Raw genomic sequence first — 21,436 nt, 5'->3', positions numbered from 1 at the left:
TTCTGATTTAACCATCTGTGCTGCAGCCTGGATATCACTAAAACCTGCACTGTTGGTGTGCCTAAGGACCGCGGTTGGGAATGCCTGCTGTAGAGAGTAGAGGTTAGAGGGGGGAGGAGTTTGTTTTTAGAGGTTCTGTGCCAAACTCCATATCCACACACTCTAACCCCATGAGTAAGTGCGCAGCGTCCCCCAGATGGATGAAAGAGAAATCCTAGAATTCATCCACTTTGTACTTGTAGAAATAAAGCTTGGCCGTGCTATGCATGGCGCACCAAATTAACCAAAATAAAAAAGGTGTAAGTGGACACATATGTAATTTAAGCTTTTATTTTTTTTACACTTGTCAGGAATCTGCATTTTCCATCACGTCACTTACAGTGCTCTGATGTGCTGGCCTCCAGAGGTCACATCCTCAGCCTGGCAGGGTATTCTATGATTGCCTGCAATGCGCAGAGACTCTCTCCAGTGTGTACCCCGCTTGCCATACAGCATGTACCCTGATGTATTCCCACCATTTCCAGGGTATGGGCGCCGCCATGACACCTGCAGTCAGCTGACTTGGTGCTATCCACTCCTGAGCATTGGGCATACCTCCCAACATGACCCTCTCCAGGAGGGACAGAATGCTCTGCTCCTGGACTTCCCTCTTAATTTATAATTGCCATCACCTGTGCTGAAACACCTTTCTTATCCATTAACCTGTTCAACACAGGTGCCGGCAATCATAAGTTAAGAGAAAAGTCCAGGAACAGAGCATTGTGTCCCTCCTTGAGAGGGTCATGTTGGGAGGTAAGCATTGGGCGCTCACATGGCTTGATTCTCCAATCCCTGCTGACCAGGGGGTATATACTCAGAGTTCCTGCTCAGTATCATGGCCTTGAACAATGCATCACATTCTGTGAACAAGCGTCTCCTTGCTTCAGTCTTCTGTCTTCAGAGATTCCCTGTGTATTAGTCCTGTGGAACTACAGGTCCCAGCAGTTTCCAATCTCCAGTTTCCAGTTCCAATCTCCAGTCTTCAACCTCCTGTTTCCAGCGATCTCCTATTTCTAGCATCTCCAAGTGATCTGGTTCCCGTATTCCTGTGGAACTACAGGTCCCAGCAGTTTCCAGTTCCAATCTCCAGTTTTCAATCTCCTGTTTCCAGCGATCTTCTATTTCTGTCATCTCCAAGTGATCTCCCTTTTCCAGTATTCCTATGGAACTACAGGTCCCAGCATTTACTCCAGCTTTCCTACGAACTCCTGCCACAGTCAGCCTCCACACTACTTGCAGTAAGAGACTTTCTCCAGGTGTTTCTTACCATAGTAATTACCAGCAACTCTGCACTGTGTAATTGCATTCAGCACTTAATCTACCAACTTGCTGCATTATAGACTGTCTCCTGTTTGGGCCTTGCTTGGCTTAGTGGACGTGTGCCTATATCATACCTCCCAACATGACCCTCTCCAGGAGGGACAGATTGCTCTGCTTCTGGATTTACCTCAAAATTTATCATTGCCATCACCTGTGGTGAAACACCTTTCTTATCCATTAACCTGTTCAACACAGGTGCCAGCAATCATACATTAAGAGAAAAGTCCAGAAGGAGAGCATTGTGTCCCTCCTGGAGAGGGTCATGTTGGGAGGTATGCTATATACAGACTGTGTGTATCCTCATTGTTGGTTTCCAAACTATCCAGAGAAGTTATGTATTGCCTATAATCTTGTCTTCAGTTGCATCTGCTTCATCTGCACATTGTTTCCGTTTTACCTACTACAAAACCAATCATCATTGCTATTTAATATCATTGACTTTTTAAAACCATTTACCGGAGTTATTTACTGCCTGATATTCCTGTCATCAATTGCATCTGTTTCCATCTGCATATTAATTTCTGTTACTGCCGACTGTCAAGTTAATCATTGTTTAGTTACTCTCATTGACTTTCAATCATCAGCATTACCTTTGTGTTCCAGTCACTGTTTATACTCCTGTGTGTTAATAAACATCAATGCGCACATGCGCAGGAACTTTCTACAGCCTCCTCGTTTTCTCCACCGCACCACCACTGACCCATTAGTGCCCCATCTGGGAACAGAGTTACAGACCTGACAGTTTGTTCAAGGCCCATGGACTCAGAGGTAGTCAGAGTGTGGAGTCAGGGGCCCTCCAAGGTTTTGCATCACGACTCGATGGTCAAGAGACTGCGCAACAGCAAGTGATCCTGTTTCTGCAGGGAATGTCTACCGGCTTGGATACTTTACAGCAATCCCTTCCAAGTTCTGTTTCTCCTCCGGTTCCTGTTCAAGTCACTCCTTCTCCAGTTATTCCAGCTTCTCCTGCACAATCCGTTCCTATGGTTGGACCTCGTTCAAGTCAGTCCTATGGCACTCCCTTTAAAGCTAATTCTCCTGAGAGGGCGACTTTCTCCTTCGAAGGTTCCAGGACTCCTCTGTCTTCTGCTGTGAAACCTGAACCAATAAGCACTCTCTGTCATCTATTGGAACAACTTCTTCAAAGTCTTCTATCAAGAATTATTAAAATAATACCTGAAATCCTAGGAGGTGCTTTAAACACAGTAAAAAGTCCTGCTCAGTCTACTGATACTAATTCAACCACTGTGTCAGACTTCCTTAAAACCAAAGTTTCTCCTCCTGTGCAGAGAGAGGGAAAATTCCAGAGCTACCCTCGCTACAAACTCACAGAAGCTGACCGCTGGTATCGCAAGCAGCTTCACCTCTGTTTCTACTGTGGGAGTTCTTGTCACCTCATTAGAGACTGTTCTCTCCGCAAGTCAAAAGTTGGTGACAGGTCCCAACATCGCAGAGTTCTCACCTGCAAACCTTCCTGTGTATCGTCTACAGTTCCAGGTCCAATTACAAGTTCAGAAATCAAAAGAGACTGGTTATGTTACCCATAACTAAAGAAGTTTCTGTTTCTACAGCCCCAGGTGGGGCATCTGATGTTGTGACCCCAGAAGGGGTATCTGATGTTCAGATTCCAGAAGCGGCATCCGGGCATGTAACTCAAAGAAGTGTGTCTGATCTATTAACCCCAGGAGGTGTCTTTGGAGTTTCAGCCTCGAGAGGTATCCAGGGCCAAGATCCCAGGAGGAATTCTTAAAGCCACAGATACAGACATGAACTTTTGTTTGTCAACTTCTGAGAGTGCTACCAGCTCTGTACAGCTCCAAGATGGATCATCTGAACATTCGGATTCTGTTAATAAAGAGTCAAGTATCAATGGACCTAACCCAGTTCCAGCCGTCGGTCCGAAGACTCCACTGGTTCCAGCCAGCCTGAGTAGCTCTGTTTCCAATGCTGAGATACCTCCTTCGGTTCCAGCCAATTCCACCACCGTCTGATCAAATCTGGTCCTATTTGTCAATCCGAAGACTTCTCCGGTCCCAGCCGGTTCAAGCTTTAACAGACCCAATCCGGTCCCATCCGTCTGTCTGGATCAGCCTACTTCGGTTCCAGCCAATTACAGCCTCTTCGGATCTAATCCGGTCCTATCCATCAGTCCGAAGACTCCACTGGTTCCAGCCAGCCCAAGTAGCACTGTTTCCAACGCTGAGCTACCTCCTTTGGTTCCAGCCGATTCCAGCACCTTCGGATCAAATCCGGTCCTATCCGTCAATCCGAAGACTCCTCTGGTTCCAGCCAGTTCAAGCTTTTCTGGACCCAATCCAGTCCCATCCGTCTGTCCGGAGCAGCCTCCTTCGGTTCCAGCTGATTCCAGCACCTTCGGAACAAATCCGGTCCTATCAGTCAGTCCGAAGACTCCTCCGGATCCAGCCAGTTCAAGCTTTTCTGGACCCAATCTAGTCCCATCCATCTGTATGGATCAGCCTCCTTCGGTTCAAGTCAATTCAAGTATCCCTGGACAAATCCCGGTTCTATCCGTCTGTCCAAAGTCATCTTCGGTTCCTACCAATTCCAGTTCCTCCGAACCCGATCCGGTTCTCTCTAGTGTTTCAAGTAATGAACTCCTGTTGATATGTTCTGAGTTCAATGTTCTTTCAGATATTGCAGTTGCCTCAACCCAGAGGGGAGCTCTAAGCATCTCACCCCAAGATGAAGCTTCTAGTGTTCAGTCAACCTCAGCTGGGAACTCCTGTCAGTCGGTTCTGGAGATGACGTCCTCTCTCCACTCTAGAGCTCCTCAAGTTGATTCTACTCCTGCTTCTGAATGCTTATTCCAGTCTTCTACTCTCAAGTGTCCTACATTGTCTTCTGAGACTTCAATTGACATTCAGCCTTCCAAGTGTCCACTTGATACTCAAGCTCCAATTTACTTTGATGGTGATTATGCTCAGTTCCGTGCATTAGCGCGCCAATACCTCGCCTTTACTGAGTCGGGATCTTCAATGAGTATTACTCCAGTCAATGCAATCAGATATTTTCTCCTGTTCTTCAAAGGTAAAGCACTGGATTGGGCAAATCCTCTCATTGAATCTAAAGATCCGCTACTGAATGATCTTACCGCTTTCCTCGAAGCAGTAAAACAGGAGTCTGCTCCAAAGTTAGTCCATTCGTAGCCATTTGGGCAATCTGCCCAAGTTGTCAACAGTCTACCTACTGCTAAATCCTCCCCAGAATCACTTTCTGTGCAAGATCAGGCTTCCTTAGACCAAGCTATCAAAGATTTCCAAATCACGAAGAAAGGAAACATCGCAAAGGTAAAACAGGGATCTCGGACTTTGGATTTTAAAGTTGCATATACTTCCGTGTCTCCATCTTACAGCAACACGTATGAGAGTCAAAAACCAGCAGTTTGAAACACTGTCATCCACCACAAGCGCTAAATTAAGATATCACCATAACATCCCTTTTTAGGCTGAACGACGGATCCTTACCTCTCAGATGTATCTCCAATTCAGGTCAATAAAATATAGGATTCCCAGGTATGGATACCATAAAAAAGACAAAATAACAAGGACAAACCAATGTGTAGTAAATAATATCAACACTTATTAAAGTTCGTATGGTGCCTTTAAATAATTGAAGTGGATTCAAAGCGTACCCCTCTCACACTGAAAAAGGAAGAATAAAGCACATCAGGGTTTCTTTGTGGGGGTCACCTTCATTAGTTCATATAACACCCAGCGTGCCAGAGATAGGATCACACTCAGACTCAAGGGTGACTTATGATAGTTTCCTAAAGTAGGCAGGAGATGCGTACCCCAACACTCACACTCGATAGACTGGTTGCAAACACGTAAAGGTATCTTTCTCTCCTTCAAGGAAAAAGGACAATCCAAAGATCGCGTACCACAACTCGCAATTAGAAGAACTGTGTAACTCCTATCAAGGTATCTTTAGATTTTCATATGAGGATCACAGCTGTAAAGTTTCTGGTATGAGAGTATTGACTCCTCGAGTTCAGCATCTACTCAGTCTTCTGATAGGTCTTCCAGTTCTCAGTTCTTCATCTACCTCTTTCCAAGCATAATCAGGATTTGTTGAATCAATGCACCAGAGATTTCAAGAATTACAGGAATTGGAGAGCTTTAAAACCAGTTCAAAGTCTACCATCTGTGGACGTAAGAGTTGGATATTCTTCCGTTAACTCTATTCCTGGTGTCTCACATAGGCCCTCATTCCGAGTTGATCACTCGCTCGCTGCTTTTAGCAGCAGTGCAAACGCTAAGCAACCACCCTCTGGGAGTGTATCTTAGCTTAGCAGAAGTGCGAACAAAAGGATTGCAGCGCTGCTACAAAATAAAATTGTGCAGTTTCAGAGTAGCTCCAGACTTACTCTTAGCTAGCAATCACTACAGTCTGTTTAGTTCCTGTTTTGACGTCACAAACACGCCCTGCGTTCGGCCAGCCACGCCTACGTTTCCCCAGCCACTCCTGTGTTTTTATCTGGCATGCCTGCGTTTTTACACACACTCCCCGAAAATGGTCAGTTACCACCCATAAACACCCACTTCCTGTCAATCACTCTGCGGCCAGCAGTTCGACTGAAAAGCGTTGCTAGACCTTGTGTAAAACTGCATCGGCTTTTGTGAAAGTACGACGTGGTGCGCAGTGCGCCCCATACGCATGCACAGAATTGCCATTTTTTGACCAGATCGCTGCGCTGTGAACGAAAGCAGCTAGCGATCAACTTGTAATGAGGGCCATAGTTTCAAATTCACTGGATCACAGGTTGACTCAGATATTGTTGTTCCTAAACAAAAGACTCCCATGACCACACTAGACCTTGACTCTGACTCTGAAAGTGAGTTTGTTGATGACGACTCAAGTTACGTTATGGGAGGTTCTATCCTTCCTAGCTATGTCTTCTCCCAGGAAGTAAATTCTGCCTCAAATGGCCATGAATGGTCTACTTGTTCTGATGACAAAAGTCTTTCTCCTGAAGATGAAAGTTGGGAAGACTTTTGAGGACCTCCTGCTTTTGTATATTCCTAAGTTCTTCTTCAAGGATCCTCCAAGTTCGGTGCCCACCCATAAAAGGGGGGGGGGGGGGTTCTGTCAGGAATCTGCATTTTCCATCACGTCATACCATTGCTCTGATGTACTGGCCTCTGGAGGTCATATGCTCAGCCTGGCAGTGTATTCTATGATTGCCTGCAATGCGCAGACACTCTCTTCAGTGTGTACCCCGCTTGCCATACAGCATGTACCCCGATGTATTCCCACCATTTCCAGTGTATGGGCGCCGACATGACACCTGCAGTCAGCTGACTTGGTGCTATCCACTCCTGAGCATTGGGCGCTCACATGACTTGATTCTCCAATCCCTGCTGACCAGGGGGTATATACTCAGAGTTCCTGCTCAGCATCATGGCCTTGAACAACGCGTCACATTCTGTGAACAAGCGTCTCCTGGCTTCAGTCTTCAGAGATTCCCCTGTGTATTAGTCCTGTGGAACTACAGGTCCTAGCAGTTTCCAATCTCCAGTTTCCAGTTCCAGTCTCCAGTCTTCAACCTCCTTTTTCCAGCGATCTCCTCCTATTTCTGGCATCTCCAAGTGATCTCCCTGTTCCAGTATTCCTGTGAAACTACAGGTCCCAGCATTTACTCCAGCTTTCCTACGAACTCCTGCCACAGTCAGCCTTCACACTACTTGCAGTAAGAGACTTTCTCCAGGTGTTTCTCACCATTCTTACCTGTGTAGTAATTACCAGCAACTCTGTACTGTGCAATTGCATTCAGCACTTAATCTACCAACTTGCTGCGTTATAGACTGTCTCCTGCTTGGGCCTTGCTTGGCTTGGTGGACGTGTGCCTATATACAGACTGTGTGCATCCTCATTGTTGTTTTCCAAACTATCCAGCGGAGTTATGTATTGCCTATAATCTTGTCTTCAGTTGCATCTGCTTCATCTGCACATTGGCCCTCATTCCGAGTTGTTCGCTCGTTAGTGGTTTTCGCAACGGAGCGATTTGTCGCAAACTGCGCATGCACAATGTTCGCAGAGCGCATGCACTTAGTTACTTTACTCAAAAGTTAGGTATTTTACTCACGCCATAACGAGGAATTTTCATTGTTCTGGTGATCGGAGTGTGATTGACAGGAAGTGGGTGTTTCTGGGCGGAAACTGGCCGTTTTATGGGTGTGTGCGGAAAAACGCTGCAGTTTCTGGGAAAAATGCGGGAGTGGCTGGAGAAACGGGGGAGTGTCTGGGCGAACGCTGGGTGTGTTTGTGACGTCAAACCAGGAACGAAACTAACTGAACTGATCGCAGTGGCAGAGTAAGTCCCGAGCTACTCTGAAACTGCAAAGAAATTTCTATTCGCAATTATGCAAATCTTTCGTTCGCAATTCTGCTAAGCTAAGATACACTCCCAGAGGGCGGCGGCTTATACCCCTTTTCCACTTACGAGCACGGGTCGCAGCCGGGAGCCTGACACGGGAGCTGCCCCCTGCTGCGACCCGTGCTCGGCCCCTTTCCCATCAGCAGTCACAACCCGGCATATGCCGGTTTGGTGACGCTTCTAGTGATGCTGCAGGGGTGGCGCAGGGAGATCACATGATCTCCCAGCACCGCCCTTCCATACAGTGTAAATGAGAGCCGTGTCGCATCGACACGGCTCCCGTTTACACTACAACCCTACCCGGATCAGTCCCGTGTCCTACCCAGGTAAATAGCCGGGTAGGATTCACGGGTCACTTGATCCGGGTTTACCCTTTTCCACTTGCAAAAAACACGGGTAAATGCGCGCCCCCGTGCATTTACCCGTGTTTTTTGAGCTAGTGGAAAAGGGGTATCAGCGTGTGCAATGCTGCTAAAAGCAGCTAGCGAGCGAACAACTCGGAATGAGGGCCATTGTTTCCGTTTTACCTACTACAAAACCAATCATTGCTATTTAATATCATTGATTTTTTTTAAAACCATTTACTGGAGTTATTTACTGCCTGATATTCCTGTCATCTGTTTCCATCTGCATATTAATTTCTGTTACGGCCGACTGTCAAGTTAATCATCATTTAGTTACTCTCATTGACTTTCAATCATCAGCATTACCTTTGTGTTCCAGTCACTGTTTATACACCTGTGTGTTAATAAACATCAATGCGCACATGCGCAGGAACTTTCTACAGCCTCCTCATTTTCTCCACCGCACCACCACTGACCCACTAGTGCCCCCTCCGGGAACAGACAGAGTTACAGACCTGACAACACTGGGGCAGCGCCCCTTGATGGACAACGCTGCAGTACCCCTTGATGGACAACACAGCTGCCCTGGATGAACAGAACACCCCTGTTGAACATAGCAGCCCCTTGACAGAAAACACAGTAGCACCCCTGGATAGACAACACAGCACCCCTTGATGGACAGAGCACCGCTGATCAAACACAGGAGCTCCATCCCCTTGATGGATAACACAGCAGCACCCCTGGATGGACAACACAGCACCCCTGGATGGACAGTGCACCCCTGGTTGGACACAGCAGTCCCAGACATAGGTGTGCGCACGGGGGCACCCCCTAATGTGTGGAACCCACCACAGACCATGCATAGTGGAATGCTGATTGCTGCAGTCCGCCAATGAGCCCGGCTTGCTGCTCTGCACTGGCTGAAGTCCCGTGCGCCTCCTCACCCGGCCCCGGCCGGGCAGTTCCTGCTGATTTAGAGTAGTCTTCCTAAAAGTGGGTGTGGCCACAGGGGTCTGCAATTAGGCCACACCCCCAACTTTCCCTGGGCCCAGCGATCTGTGTCCAGACCTGCCTTCTCTTGCTGTTGCAGGTTGATCTCTAACAGCAGCCATCCCATTGTGCCCGGCCAGCAAGGAAAAGGTAAGGTTTGTGTCAGTATGTGTGCGTGTCAATGTATTTGACAGTGTGTGTGTGTGTGTATGTGTGTTAGGGCTTTCTTTATTACATGCGTCACCTTTCTGCCTGTCTAAGGCTTTCGATTACTTTGCTCAGAGTGTGTCTAGGATTGTGCATCTTCCCTGACTACTGAGGCACAGAATAGATGTTATTAAAAGTACAGGTTGAGACTAAAAGAACTGGTGTGCAATTATGATGCGCACGTGCATATTCACGCACATGCTGTAGACTTCTATCTGAGCGAATGCTGGCTGCAGCTATTCGCAACACAGCGTTCAGTGCAGCTTGACGCGATGCGTATGCTCGTGGGTACACACCGTGGCAACGATGAAGCTGGCTACATCTGTAGTGTAGGGACACCAGCCAAAATCTGCCTAGGGCATCCAATTGATTAGGGCCGGCTCTGGGCATAATGTGAATTTGGCTCATACCATGTGGTATAATGTGAATTTCACCTCATACTGTGTGGCATAAGGTGAATTTGGATCATACTGTGTGGCATAATGTGGATTTCGTCTCATACTGTGTGGCATAATATGAATTTTGGCTCACACTGTGTGACATAATTTGAGTTTTGGCTTATAGTGTGTGACATAATGTGAACTTCAGCTCACACAATGGGGGGTCATTCCGAGTTGTTTGCTCGTTGACGATTTTCACTATGCTGCGATTTGTGGCAAACTGCGCATGTGCAAGGCACGCAGGGCACATGCGCTTAGTTATTTAACACAAAACTTAGCAGTTTTGCTGTGGATCCTGTGGCACTTTTCAGTCGCACTGCTGTTCGGTAAATGATTGACAGGAAAGGGGCGTTTCTGGGCGGCAACTCATCGTTTTCCCGGCGTTTGCAAAAACACGCAGGCGTGTCAGGGAAAGACGCGGGAGTGTCTGGAGAAGCGGGGGAGTGGCTGGCCGAATGCAGGGCGTGTTTGTGACGTCAATCCAGGAACTAAACGGACTGAGCTGATCGCAATCTGTGAATAGGTCCGGAGCTACTCAGAAACTGCTAAGAATTATTTAATAGCAGTTTTGCTAATTTTTTATCCGCTATTCTGCTAAGCTAAGATACACTCCCAGAGGGCGGCGGCCTAGCGTGTGCAATGCTGCTAAAAGCAGCTAGCGAGTGAACAACTCGGAATGAGGGCCAATGTGACATAATATGAATTTCATCTCATACCGTGTGGCGTAAGGTGAGTTTGGATCAAACTGTGTGGCGTAATGTGGATTTCGTCTCATACCATGTGGCGTAATGTGAATTTCAGCTCAAACTGTGTGGCACAATGTGAATTTTGGCTCATACCGTGTGGCATAATATGAATTTCGGCTCATACCCTGTATCATAATGTGAGTTATGGCTCATACCGTGTGACATAATGTGAATTTCATCTCATACCATGTGGCGTAATGTGTATTTCGCCTCCTACCGTGTGGCATAATATGAATATTGGCTCATACTGTGTGGCATAATGTGAATTTTAGCTCATACCATGTGACATAATATGAATTTCAGCTTATACAACGTGGCATAATGTGAATTTTGTCTCAGACCATGTGGCGTAAGGTGAATTTGGATCATACTGTGTGGTATAATGTGGATTTCGTCACATACCGTGTGGCGTAATGTGAATTTCGGCTCATACTGTGTGGCACAATGTAAATAAGGGGTACTACTGTCAGTAGCTGGTGAGCATGGGGGCATGTGTGACAAATGTTGGGTCCTGCGGAGGAGGGGTCTGATGGCATAGAAAGAGGCAAATGTGGCTCTGATGGCACATGTGTATATTTTAATCTGTACCTGTGTCATATTAAAACTCAAATGTTCGGCCCCCTAAATCTCCCGTACTTTTCAGAATGTCCCACTCAAAATTAGGGTGTAGGTGCTTGGGGTGCAAGGGGTGTGAGTGCATATGCACCTAGACCTACCACTCTAGTTCCGCCGCTGGGTCAGAGATAGATTGGGGAAGTGTAAGCAGCAATAGGCTACAGCAGCAGCTAGGACTCAGAGTTATGTCGTAGCGGACAGTCAGTAGCAGCCTGTGGTCGCACCATTATGTTTCATTTGATTTCTCTGGGGTGTATTATATCTACTTTATTATTAGGAACTAGGGAGAAATTAAATTAAGCCATGTGATTTTTACTCAGAGAATGTAAAATAGTGCTCGAAATGCCCCTGGTCGGTGCTATACACGCCCCTCCTGTGGTGTACCCATTAATAAAATTAGCTGCACACGCCTATGGTCACAGACCCTTGTTGGATAACACAGTAGCACCCCTGGATGGACAACACAGCACTCCTGGATGGACAGAGCACCCCTGGTTGGACACAGCAGCCTCAGTCCCTTGATGGACAACACAGCAGTACCCCTGAAAGGATAACACATCACCCCTTGATGGAAGCAGCATGGACACAGCTTCATTATATAAGCTTCACAGCCAGAGTGGAGATGTTGTGGTCACTGGGGACCCTTTATAGAATGCAAAACATGTGAGAATCTGACAGAGGAAGGATGACATTTTGTTAGACAGGAACACCCGAGCCGGACTCAGATTCCACCCTGGTTCGCAATGTTCTGTTGGGTCCGATTCTCAGAGAACCGGACCTGCTCATCTCTAGTTATGAGCACTTTGATGTTTTCATTTCTGGACAAATAAATAATCACTCAATGATCAGCCACTGTATGCAATCAATTTTAGCACACAAAGGATGACCATGACCACATTTTTATGTATTTCAATTGGCCAACTACAATTAACAGATCATCAATCTAATATTGGATGACAGAAATTTGATTTAGCAGAATTCATTGTATTATTTAATGTTTGCATATACAAATTAATATTTGACCATATTTAATTTAATACTGTACAATGTAAACCGCTCTACTACCTTCTACTGTTTCCCCTATGGTAATTATGACTCCTGCATTTAATATTGTCATCCATTCCCTTATGAGACTCATGGAATATGGAGGCAACACACATGACCTTAAGCAATTTCAATGCTTAAAAAAAATAATAGATAATATAATCATTTCTCATTACCAGTTTGTGAATCTGCCTCAGGAGGAATAAAATATCATACAGATTGCAGAAAAAGATGACGAAAATGAAATGGATGATTAGGTGATTATTAATTGGCATTCATTTATTTACCTAGGGACCCAATTCTACTTTCAACATGCTTTCTTTATCTGTAGACTTTACAAGTGCTCCTGAGAGGTTAATTATTAGAGCTATAGAAACTTTATGTTTATTAACTCAGAGGAATACAGATATACAATAACAGGTGTGAGCTTTTCCATAATAACAGGTGTGAAAAACACAGCAGTCCTGTGAGAACTTCCATAATTATATTACAATATATATATATATATATATATATATGTGTGTGTGTGTGTAAAACAGAATTCCTAAGTGCACTATATTCCTTGAATATTTATTCTTCAAATCTTCCAAACAATGGACCCAATGGGTGCAGACTGTAGGTTGCAGAATTCTTAAAGAGATTATTCACACGGTATCCTGTAACAGATATCCCCTCACCAGAAAATCACCCAGACAAAAGGCAATAAAGGCCAAATAGTACCAATTATTGGTTTAATGACACAATTTTTAACATACACAATAAAAATGTTGTACAGAAATAAAATTTGTATATCAGTGAGAGAAGTCCAGATCGTGTAGATGGCGAATTAGATCCTCCCTCACCTTTACAAGGTATGAGCTCAAAAGGGAGAATCTTCACAATCTGGATTGGTGACTCATAGCTGTCAGACCCTATGCTTTTCGTCTTAACGACTTCATCAGGGGTAACTCTTTAAAGGTGAGAAAATAGATTTCTTTAATAATTAAAATTTGATATAATGTGGAAAAAAAGTGGATTTTTAATAATAAACCCCTACCACAAAAAAAGGCAGGACCACAAGATTGGAGTTTATATAGGGCAATAAGCATACAGCTACCTAAGAAAAAAAGACAAACTCTTTTGTTGGTCTCACTATCAAAAAAAGGGGCTTGTTATTAAGGGTCCTTAATCACAAAAATTTGCGATGAAAGTCATCAATAATGATCATATAGATATCCTTAAACACACCTTAATACAGGCATTCCCAACCACGGTCCTCAAGGCACACCAACACTAAAGGTTTTAGTGATATCCAGGCTGCAGCACAGGTGACGTAATTAGTGGCTCAGTTATTTTGATTTAACCATCTGTGCTGCAGCCTGGATATCACTAAAACCTGCACTGTTGGTGTGCCTTGAGGACCGTGGTTGGGAATGCTTGCCTTAATAGATTTAAAAGACAAGGTGTGTAATACAAATCTAAATAACACCAACTATTCTAGAAGAGTGTCTAACTCCACACCTACATACTTACATGGACTAAAAGACTTTAAATCCAATTGATTTAGATGAAGAAAATCTCATATCTAAAATTTTGTCTGAAAACAGGGATTTATATAGTAAAAATCTAAATAGTGTGGGGTATATCAGCCATCATAGACTAAAATACAAAGCATACATACCATAGTAGTACAACATGCATGAAAAAGCTTGTGGCCACAGTTAATAAGAGTTAACCAAAAATTAACCCTGCAATATACAAACAAACATAAAACCACAGCACTCGCCACCCCAGAAGCGGGGTGCAGTGTCTGCACTCACCACTCATAGGGTGGGGTGCATGTAGCCCATGGCCACCTACTTAAATATATATAAACAACTGTGGCCACAAGCTTTTTCATGCACCCCTATGTAAACTCAATTGTCCTAAACCTGTGTCAGCTGTTCTTTAGTAATTTATCAGCCAGTGTCAGGTGACTAGTGTACCTTTAAAAGCTATAAGGTATGTGGCAGGTGCACATTAAACCAAGTAGGCATATTTGCAGTTATATTATGTGTGATACAGTTGCCAGGTTTTAATTTTTAAGTCTCTATGATAGTGTAGGACCTGCATGAAGGTGGGGTCTCTTGGCGATCGGTTTGCAGACTTCCGTGCATTGGCCAATTCACTAACTAAACCCCCATCATTTATTTATTGATGTTGTGAGGATAAGTGAGCTTTCTATGGTGAGTGCTGAATTTTCTGTTTGTATATATTTAAGTAGGTGGCCATGGGCTACATGCACCCCACCCTATGAGTGGCGAGTGCAAATATTGCACCCCGCTTCTGGGATGGCGAGAGCTGTGGTTTTATATTTGTTTGTATATTGCAGGCTTAATCTTTGATGAACTCTTATTAACTGTGGCCACACGCAGTCACCTGAGATATATTTTATATATATATATATATATATATATATATATATACTGTATATAATATTTGTGGCCATCCTGGCTAAAAGAGGGCACTCACTAGTCACATGAAAATTCAAAGCAAGTTTATTAGGTCATCACCGTTCAAGTTAAAGATCAACGTTTCAACCCCAGCGGAGTCATCCTCTCAGCATGAAGACACAAAGTGTAATGGCCATGCCTCCCAGGCTCCCCTAAATACCCCCCATACAGCTGAACAATTGGTTAATTAATTGGCTAATCCAGATATTGTGTGTCAGTGCTGTTATATACTTATATACAAATGTATGGCACAGGGTGTATTAAAAACTAACCACACCCAGGGGGTAATTCGGACCCGATTGTAGCAGCAAATTTGTTAGCAGTTGGGCAAAACCAGGGCCCTCATTCCGAGTTAATCGCTAGCTGCTTTCGGTCGCAGCGCAGCGATTAGGTAAAAAAGCAGCACTTCTGCGCATGCATATGGGCTGCCGTGCGCACACGCAAAGTTCTTTCACACAAAACTATGCTGTTTTACACAAGCTCCAGCGACTCATTTCAGTCGCACGTCTGATCGGGGAGTGATTGACAGGAAAGGGGCGTTTCTGGGAGGTAACGGAGCGTTTTCTGGGAGTGTGCTAAAAAACGCAGGCGTGCAAGGAGAGACGGGGGAGTGGCTGGCCGAACGCAGGGCGTGTTTGTGACGTCAAAGCAGGAACTAAACTGTCTGCAGTGATCACAAGATAGGAGTAGGTTTGGAGCTACTCTGAAATGGCATGACATTTTTTCTAAGCAGTTCTGCTAATCTTTCGTTCGCACTTCTGCTAAGCTAAGATACACTCCCAGAGGGTGGCGGCTTAGCGTTTGCACGGCTGCTAAAAGCAGCTAGCGAGCGATCAACTCAGAATGAGGGCCCATGTGCACTGCAGGGGGGGGGGGGGGCAGATATAACATGTGCAGATAGAGTAAGATTTGGGTGGGGTGTGTCCAAACTGAAATCTGAATTCCAGCGTAAAAATAAAGCAGCCAGTATTTACCCTGCACAGAAACAAAATAACCCACTGAAATCTAACTTTCTCCGCAAATGTTATATCTGCCCCCCCTGCAGTGCACATGGTTTTGCCCAACTGCTAACAAATTTGCTGCTACGATCAGGTCTGAATTACCCCATTAAGACCAGAGAACACAGAAGCTTGCTATGACCAATAGGCGCACAATACACACAGATTCATAGATATGGAGGATCGACAAAAATACACCTAATGTCACAACAAGTAGTGATAAAGTCCAAAATATAATACAAGCCCTGTACAGTGTATTACTTACAACTCGCGGCGCCCACAGTTACTGGAAATCACATCATCCAGATATGCGTCAGCACCCTTAACGTTGTCAAGTGTAAGGCTTGTGAATACAGTTATGGCTAAAACCAAGCTGGGGAAAGGACCTCTGATGTCACCAGGGGGGAGGAGCAAGGTACGAACAGGGTACCCGAAATGTACCCTCACGGGCTTTCTTCGATTACCACGCTTCAGGCTTGGTGGCTCTCCGCCAGGTTATTAGAGGGAGTCGTTGGTGACATAAGAAAGTGAAACTATTATCCCACTGGCCTAGCTCTTCCCCCTGATGTCAGAAGTCCTTTAGCCCACTTGGTTCTAGCATCTTCCTGGTAAATAGCGGTGTCTGCAGTTACCAGAGGTCACGGCATCCGGAAGATTGTCACCACTATGAGCAGTACTAGTCCATTATGCGCTCCATGCTCATGGTGGAATGCAAACATGAAAGTGGGGTAAAACAAATGCTAGAGCTAAAACAGAAATCGGGAACTGGAATAGTATTAATAACAACTACATCATCCCAATCGCAATGAATATATATACGCAGAGACCAATCCCGAAGGTATAGTTTATAGAGGTATTTGGAGAACCTGGGAGATACTAATCAGCATATCTAGCATATGATCACATCAAAATGTGATATTACAAAAAATTCCATATAAATACAACTATACATGCACACATGAAACACCAACATAAAGAGAAAAAGGAGAAACAGAAACAAAGGTTCACAAATTAACCCTGTGGGTACACATATATACACTGTATGCCCACGGAGGATAATATACTGCACTTCTCTAGAAAAACATTATAAAAATATATGAAAAATCTTGTGAAAAATATCCAATACAACCTACAGTAGCAGCAAGAAATTGTACGGTCTGTCTATCTTGACAAAGACCCCGCTGGGGTCGAAACATTGACTTTATATTGAATGGTGATGACTTAATAAACTTGCTTTGAATTTTGAAGTATTTTACTGTTACTTTTATCAATTTGCTAATCCTCAGACCCAGTGCTGTAACTAGACATTTGGTGCCCTGTGCCACAAAGAGATTTGGTGCTCCCCCCCATATATTTAAAACACACACACACCGCACACGCTGCACCCATGTTGTATTACCTTTCTGGAGTCCTGTGTCAGAGCTGCAACTGCGATAAAGAATCATCTGCAAAATAGCCTCCACATATGCGCATTAGTGCCATATTTCTGGAGATCTGCGCATGCACTGTAGACTTTGGCACAGTGCCAGAGTCTACTGCACTGTGAAGAGGAGGGGTCCACCTAGAGCCTGCACATGGGCTCCCTCATCTGTTAAAAAGCCTTTGCAGAGAATCTTGTACACATAATGCAACATTAGAGCCCCTTGTAAACATTTTGCCACAGTAAAGCCCCTCCTCCTTATTTCCCACATAGGTAAACTGTTAATAAAAGTTGGAAACTACATTCTGTAGTAATGCAGTATAACTGATGGCTTACACTGTAGTAACTAAACACAACTGGGAGTGCCTGGGGTAAACCTATGCAAACATAAGCAGAGGAAACAAACTCCACAGAAATAAGGCCCTGTTTGGAATCAAACCCATGATACCAGTACTGTAAGCCATTAAGGCCTACCTCTATGCCACAAGCTGCTGTTTTGTAGCCAAGATTAAATTAACACACCCTGCATATTTTTTGCTGTTAATATGTAAAACCTTTACAGCACTAATATCAATTGTAAATTATACTTTTAGGTAACCATTACTCCATCACTGCACATGCAGAAGATTGATTTTATCTTCAGTTCCCATGCTGTTGGCAGTGGTGAATTTCCCATTAGGCACATAATGTACGTGCCTAAGGGCGGCACTTGTTTGGTGGAAGCACTTGGATGATTGTGTTGGTACTGTCAGTCTAAAACATACCAGTAATGCAAAATAGTTCCACTGTACTGTGCCATATGCCCTCTTGAATGGAGTATAAATGGGTAAGACATGCACATATAGTAATGCCCTGGAAGATGGCCTATGTAGTAAATAAAAATGAAAAAAAAAAAAATAGTTATTGGCTTTTTTTTTTTTTTTTTGCTACTATATTGGCTTTCCTCAAATGAGGGCTTATAACCAATCAATGAAAATAATAAAATTAGGCAAGGTGGGGGGGGGGGGGGGGGGGAATGAGGCAGCCATTACTGTTGTGTCTAGGTGCGCTCTCACCCCTAAATCCGCCCTTGGCTGTTGGGATAGTAAAGGTCTAACTTCACGATTAGCACTTTTTCAAATCACCTATTACAAGACTGAGGAACTCCAGAAAAATGATTCACAACCTACAGGGCCAGAACTGTATGCTACTGTATATAATAAAATGCTGCGCTACCTCAAAATTCTTAATAAATGTAATATAAACCCACTTTAGAAATATGGAGGTGAAATGGAATAAAACTAGATAGAAATGTAAATAAAAGGAGTATTTATGAATTTACCAATCCCGCAAATCAGAATGCAACTCCCCTCCGTGTATGTAAGTACAGTATATATGTGTGTATGTATGTACAGTGTGTGTCTATACATACATTCACACACACACACACACACACACACACACACACACACACACACACACACACACACACATACATATACATTGTACTTACATGAACGCATATACACTGTGCATACTTACACACAAACTGTATGTACATACATACACACCTATACACAGTATATACCTACCTATACACTGTACATACATACATACATACATACATATATACATATATCCATTAGGTCCACACTCACTGCTGCAGTCCACAACATGGGCGGTGCTCCATAAAGGGCTCCCAAGAAGTCCAAAATATATCCAGAGAAAATACAGGCACTCACCACTTCCTTAATGATGAAGAAATTTATTACCACTCACAGGTGTGTCTCACATAGAGACGGTCAACAGCATGTCAGCATATCATGTCGACGTTTCGGCTCCATCTGAGCCTTTTTCAAGACAGATAAGATCACAACAGGTACATACCCAGCAGCCCATAACACACACTACACCCTGGATCACCTATATAGCAAAAGCACATCACAAACCCCGCCCATCAATTATCCAACAGGAAGTGGCTATAACAATCGATGTGTGGTATCTAGTTTATATTAAACTAGAGGACCATCGACTGTATCATAACATCAAGTAAGCGTGCTGCTTATAGGTGTAAATACGACTGATATACACCACAAGAACGGCTGATCGCGGCTAATTGCCGCGGTGCCGGAAGTGACGTGCGTTCCATTGACCGTGGAACGCACACGTGACACACGTACTTCCGGAAGCGGTATGCGTTCCACTGCCGTGGAGCGCAACCACGTGACCGGAACATCGGGGCTGCGTGAGACGGCTGCCAGCCGTTGCTAAGCAGCCAAGTTAAATAAACACAATAGCTTAATATAACTACACCAGCACGTTACCAAACGGATAAATAGATAGTTGAAACGTCTTTAGGTTCATAAAACTAATAGTTGAATATGCTGAATACGCATATGAACCACATAATAATCCCAGGTGCATAATATACTGCAATAGTTAATATAGATGTATTTGCTCAATATACATATGAACTTGACATTTATATCTTAATAAAACAACTATTTATTCAGTTAGGTACTACCACAACATAGAAAGACCATACTCTATGATAGATCATTATTGTCATCAGATATTATCAAGATGGCCTGCCCACATTCCCCTATAAGTAAGAGCCCACCAAGACAAAAAGGAGAAAATGGGATAAACAGTAAATAACATGGGTATATGCACCCCAGGACAAAATGTGGTTCACTTAAGGCTTGTGATGTAACCTCTGTCAGAAAAGCGATCCAGGGTAAACACCAACACAGAAAAGACTATAAAAGACAAAGGACAAACATATATATCATCATGCATTTGATATGGTGCATAATGAACCCAAAAAAAAAAAAAACCTAGATGAAAAAATATTAAAAATAATTCAATGGTAGCCCTATCCGAGAAAAATATTAAATGGGTTAGTCTCGTTTAACCCCCGAGGAGCTAGAGTATCCAGCTCATAGATCCATTTAGCTTCTCGTTGTCGTAATTGCCTTTCCCAGTCACCCCCACGTGAGGGTCTCGGTACGTGATCTATCAACATACACTTCAAACTAGATATCGAATGCCCTCTAGTTGCGAAGTGTTGTGCCACCGGTTTGTCAGATACCTTAGAGACCAATGCAGCTCGAATAGATGTGCGATGGTTGGCCATCCTGTCTCGAAAATTTCTTGTTGTCATGCCAACATAGTAGTATCCGCAGGGACAGACAATGATGTAAATTACATGGTCCATAGTACAGTGTAACCGATGACGGATCTTAATCTGTCGACCACTATGTGGATGTGCGAAACTCGCACCAGTCATCATTGATTGGCACGTGGTACAGTTGGGGCACCGATAACAGCCTTTCTTGGTGTCCGGTAACCAGGTCTTATTTGTAGCTGAAGGCTGTAAAGTCGGGCGCATTAACATTTGTCGGAGATTTTTACCACGTCTGTAGGCACAGAGTGGTGGCTGCAAGTTCAACCCTTTGAACACTGGGTCAGAGGCCACAATCGGCCAATGCTTACGCAGCACTTTCTCAGACTGTGATGAAGCAACGTCGTATGTGGATGCAAATATCATTCTATTAGCAGGTCCCTTAGCACCATGGCTGTTGGAATGGGAGTGCCTGTACCTTGCTTTGTTGAGGCAACTTGCGACAGTTTTCCTCTTGTAGCCACATTCGTAGAATCTCTCTGCCATCGCCTCAATCTGTGACTCAGTGTCCTCATGTAGAGTGTTGTTGCGTAGCACATGCATGAACTGCGAAATCGGTAGGCTCTCTTTAAGATGAACAGGGTGGTGACTGGAGGCATGGAGGAGTGTGTTTCTATCAGTCTCCTTTCTAAAGAGAGTCGAGGCAAGTCTTCCTTTATAACGAAAAAGAGTCACATCTAAAAAATTCACCTCATCACGATTGATGTGATAGGTGAAACGGATAGGGCTATCCAGACTGTGGAGGTAGTCAATCATCTCGTGAAACTCAGTGTCGGTCCCTAGCCAAATAATAAAGACATCATCGATATAACGAACAAAAAATAGACACTTGGACCCAAACCTAGGTATGATGTTACTAGATTCATATTTGTGCATGTACAAATTGGCGTACGATGGGGCCAAATCTGACCCCATCGCAGTACCACTGCATTGAATGTAAAAATCATTACCGTAGGCAAAATGATTCTTTTTTAATACTAGACCAGCGAGGTCGAGTAAAAATTCAGATGGAGGGCCCTCATATGGCCCCGCAATTAGGGCATCCCGCATAGCCTCAAGACCTTCCGTATGCGGAATAACTGTATATAAGGACTGGATATCCATAGTTATTAACCATACATCATCAGGTATTGGGCCAAGTGAATCAATTTTGTCCAGCAAATCCGTAGTATCCCTACTATAGCTGGGCATCATGGTTACAAGTGGTTGGAGAAAGGAATCAATAAAAATTGCTAGCGGCTG

Source organism: Pseudophryne corroboree, chromosome 11, assembly GCF_028390025.1.
Source record: "Pseudophryne corroboree isolate aPseCor3 chromosome 11, aPseCor3.hap2, whole genome shotgun sequence".
Taxonomy (NCBI): Eukaryota; Metazoa; Chordata; class Amphibia; order Anura; family Myobatrachidae; genus Pseudophryne; species Pseudophryne corroboree.
The sequence above is the reverse complement of the archived record's forward strand: the minus strand, read 5'-3'. Positions refer to the sequence as shown.